The sequence below is a fragment of the Indicator indicator genome, chromosome 31 (assembly GCF_027791375.1).
Source record: "Indicator indicator isolate 239-I01 chromosome 31, UM_Iind_1.1, whole genome shotgun sequence".
In the NCBI taxonomy this organism is placed as follows: domain Eukaryota; kingdom Metazoa; phylum Chordata; class Aves; order Piciformes; family Indicatoridae; genus Indicator; species Indicator indicator.
The window spans coordinates 9,832,744-9,837,300 of NC_072040.1; the positions used below are offsets into that span (position 1 = coordinate 9,832,744).

Below are 4,557 nucleotides of genomic sequence, written 5' to 3' on the forward strand. Positions count from 1 at the left end.
GATGCTTGTGAAAATCCCTGCTCTTGCTGCCTCCCATGCAAATACATATCTATAATACACAGATGTAGTGCTCAGGTTTAGTGGAGGACTTAGTGTTAGGATCATGATTGACCTAAAAGATCTTTCCCAATCTAGGCAATTCTATGATATTTTGGGCAGCCACCCCGCTGCAGGTGTTCTGCAAACGCCTTCATTATCCGAACCAAGTCGGATTTGCAGGCATCTGCCAGCAAGGTGCAGGCACTGGGAAAGGTTTCTGCCTTTGGGAAGCAGGCTGAGCAAGCAGCTTGCAGCCGGTTGCAGCAGCCCGCGTCAGGAGAATGCGAGTGACATCTAGTGTTGGACAGACACTGCCGGGACACCCCCGGCTTTGCTCGGGAAAGCAGCGAACTCCTCCGTGCCAGCCACGGAGTGACCGCGGCAAGGAGCAGGGCAGCGAGGCCCTGGCATCCTTGGCAGGGCACAAGAGGACCTGGTGCTGTTGTCTTGCAGGCAAGTGGTCTCCCAGCCCAACTTCTCAAGCAGCAAGAAATGTGGTTGAGAAGTGAAGGCTCCAGGGAAACCTTAGAGCCACGTTTCAGTATCTGAAGGGGACCTACAGGAAGGCTGGGGAGGGACTGCTCAGAAGAGGCTGTGGTAATAGGATGAGAGGCAAAGGTTTGAAGCTGGAGCAGGGGAGATTGAGATTCAACATCAGGAGGAAGTTCTGTACAGTGAGAGTGGTGAAATCCTCAAACAGGTTGCCCAGTTGAGGGCCCCATCCCTGGAGACATTCAAGGTCAGCCTTGATGTTGTCCTGGGCAGCCTGACCTAGTTGGAGGTGTCGCTGCTGAGTGCAGGGGGTTGGACAAGATGACCTTGGAGGGTCCCTTCCAGCCCAATGCAATCTGTGAATCTGTAATCACCCTTGATAGCAAAGTGAGCAACGTTGCAGGAGTGCTTGCAAGGTGATACTAACAACTTGCAGCATCCACCTCTGTGTCTGATGAGCTGCAGGATATTTTGACTTTGTGCTGTTTTGGAGAGGTTGGGATGCAGTCTGGGCTCTGACACACTACCCATGCACATACATCTACAAAAACTGCAGTGGCAGGTTGTGTGCTATAGTCTAACAAGGAAGAAAAGGCAATGCCTCAGAGAGGGGTTGCCATAAATCCTGAAATGAGATTCTAGCACAGCAGGGAGCTCAAAGCTGGAGACTCCACCACCCCTGACTCAAGACAAAGGAGAAGCAGCTTCCAAGGACAACTTGATAGCACATAGCAACAGCAGTTATAACTTGATGAATTCAATGTTCCTACAAGTAACACTGACAGCCAAGCAGCTCTTGCAGCTTTTCTTAATGTTTGGTTTGTTACATTTCCTGCTGCTAAAAATAAGGCTAAAATGGGCTGTGAGATCATAAAGTGTATAAAAACAGATGTATGCTTAATGTTGTACAACACAGTTAAAGAAGTTAGCATATGAATAACTAATCATCATGGCAAGTATCTCAAGATGTGATTAATGCAAAAAATACCCTCATGATGCTATTAGGAAGAGGCTGTCAGCCTGAACTCTATACAGATGTATGACATTTTTATCCCTTTTCATATTTACCACAGAATCATAGAATGGGTTGGGTTGGAAGGGACCTTTAAAGGTCATCTCACCCCCCCCCCCCCCCCCCCCCCCCCACCCCACCCACCCCCCCCACCCCCCCCCCCCCCCCCCCCCCCCCCCCCCCCCCCCCCCCCCCCCCCCCCCCCCCCCCCCCCCCCCCCCCCCCCCCCCCCCCCCCCCCCCCCCCCCCCCCCCCCCCCCCCCCCCCCCCCCACCCCCCCCCCCCCCCCCCCCCCCCCCCCCCCCCCCCCCCCCCCCCCCCCCCCCCCCCCCCCCCCCCCCCCCCCCCCCCCCCCCCCCCCCCCCCCCCCCCCCCCCCCCCCCCCCCCCCCCCCCCCCCCCCCCCCCCCCCCCCCCCCCCCCCCCCCCCCCCCCCCCCCCCCCCCCCCCCCCCCCCACCCCCCCCCCCCCCCCCCCCCCCCCCCCCCCCCCCCCCCCCCCCCCCCCCCCCCCCCCCCCCCCCCCCCCCCCCCCCCCCCCCCCCCCCCCCCCCCCCCCCCCCCCCCCCCCCCCCCCCCCCCCCCCCCCCCCCCCCCCCCGCAGTCAGCAGGAGCATCTTCAACTAGATCAGATTGTTCAGATCCTCACAAAGCCTGACCTTGAATGTTTTCAAGGATGAGACTTCTGCCACCTCTATGGGCAACCTGGGCCAGTGTCTCACCACCTTCAGTCTAAAAGATTTCTTCTTTATATCTAGTCCAAGTCTACCTTCCTTCATTTTGAAGCCATCACCTCTTGTACTATCACAACAGGCCCTGCTAAAAGTCTGTCCCGATCTTTCTTACAGGCTCCTTGAAGTAATGAAAGACCACAATAAGGTCTCCCTGGAATCTTCTCCTGAAGGCTGAAGAACCCCAGCTCTCTCTTCACAGAAGAGATGTTCAATCCCTCTGATCATTGCTGTAGCCTTCTCTGGTCTCTCTCCAACAGGCCCATGTGTCTCATGTGCTGAGGACTCCAGAGCTGGCTCCAGCACTGCAGGTGTGTTCTCTGCAGAGTGCAGCAGAGGGGAAGAATCCACTCCCCCCTGCTGCCCACGCTGCCAAGGATGCAGCCCAGGACACAGCTGGGTGTAGGCTGTGAGTTCCTGGTGCCAGCTCCCATCCAAGAAGAAAAAGTATTCACAAAATTAAATCAAGTGAAAAAGTTGCTGGAAAAGTAATGAAATGGCCAAGTTCACAGGCTTGGGTCGTTATGAAGAATCCAGATCAAAGTTGCAGACTGCTGTGGCTCCCACAGATTTGCACATGTCCATACAAGATTAGATTACTTCAAGGCTTCAAAGATGCAAAGCACTTCAGAATCAGAGGCAAGCTGTAGGTCTGGTGTCCTACATTAGATGAGCTTAATATGTTCAGTGCTTTGAAAGTCATATAAAGTCACTAGAGACTTTGTGAATTACCTTGTGGAAGATATTCAGCATCTCTGTTGTTTGATAAAAGAGTGACACAGATGTCTGAAGCTTCTGAAGGCAGGGAGCATCAGTGGAGGTCATTTGAAGATCATGAGACACAACAGGAAAGGACTAAAGTGATCCTAGAGGGTATGTTGGGACCAAAGGAGAACTTTGTTGCAGGGCCATGATTTGCACCATTCTGTTCCTGAGTAAAGTGATGCCACTGTATCAGTGCAAAATTTTAGTTTAGACTGAAAAGGGCTCAGTACTGGGACCAGTCCTCTGTAATATTTTATCAATGACCTGGACAAGATCAGTGCAGCCTCAGTAACTGCAGATGACATGATCTGCTGAGGGTAGGAAGGCTCTGCAGAGGGACCTGCAGAGGCTGGATGGATGGGGCAAAGCCAACTGTAGATTTAATAAGGCCAAGTGCTGGGTCTTGCACCTGGATCACAACAACCCCATGAACACTCTAGGCTTGGGGACGAGTGGACAGAAAGTGCCCAGCAGAGAAAGACCTGGAGGTGTTCCTTAGCAGCCAGCTAAACATGAGCCAGTGTGCACCCAGGTGGCCAAGAGGGACAACAGCATCCTGGCCTGGATCAGGAATACTGTGACCAGCAGGACCAGGGAAGTGATTGTCTCCCTATACTCAGCACTTGAGTACTGGGTTCAGTTTTGGACCCCTCACTACAAGAAGGACATTAAGGGGATGGAGCTTGTCCAGAGAAGGACAGCAAATCTGATGAAGGGTCTGGAGAACAGGGCTGGTGAGGAGCAGCTGAGGGAACTGGGGCCTTTTGGCTAAGATCAAGTGTAGTATCTGTTCTTATCAGTTTAATATCTGATACGTCCTCGATCAGAGGACTTTATATTAAACGGATTTTTGGGCATTGTCACCATCCCTGGAGGTGTTCAAGAGGGGATTGGACGTGGCACTTGGTGCCATGGTTTAGATAGGCATGAGGTGTAGGGTGACAGGTTGGACTCGATGATCCTTGAGGTCTCTTCCAACCTTCTTGATTCTTGATTCTTGATTCTTGAGGCTGAGGGGAGACCTTACTCTCTACAACTCCCTGGAAGGCTGGAACCAGGGTCTTTTCCCAAGCACCTAGTGATAGGATGAGAGGAAATGGCCTCAAGTTGCACCAGGGCAGGTTTAGGTTGGACATTAGAAGAAACTTCTTCCCTGAAAAAGTTCTCAAAGCCTGGCACAGGCTGCCCAGGGAGGTGGTTGAATCCCCATCCCTGGAGGTGTTTCAAAGAGGCAGAGATGTGGTGCTGAGGGACATGGTTTAGCACCAGACTTGGAGTTAGAGAATGGTTGGACTTGATGATCTTAAAGTTCTTTCCCAACTGAAATATTTCTATGATTCTAATGCTAATACTGAAAAAAATATTCATCTGAGTTACAGCAAGTTTAATGCAAGAGTAAATGAGATTGGAAGAAGGCAAAAGTCAAACATATTGGAGCAATACCATTCATTCAGTTGGAGAGGGAAACAAAGCACTGCAGGAAATCCACAAGTAGTGTGGAGACACAATTAAGGCAACAT

General features: G+C 52.8%; 1 pseudogene; it reads left to right on the top strand.

Moving 5' to 3' along the window:
- Positions 1 to 3,789: 3,789 nt before the first annotated feature.
- On the top strand, positions 3,790 to 3,906 carry LOC128977271 (U2 spliceosomal RNA; annotated as a pseudogene).
- Positions 3,907 to 4,557: the final 651 nt, after the last annotated feature.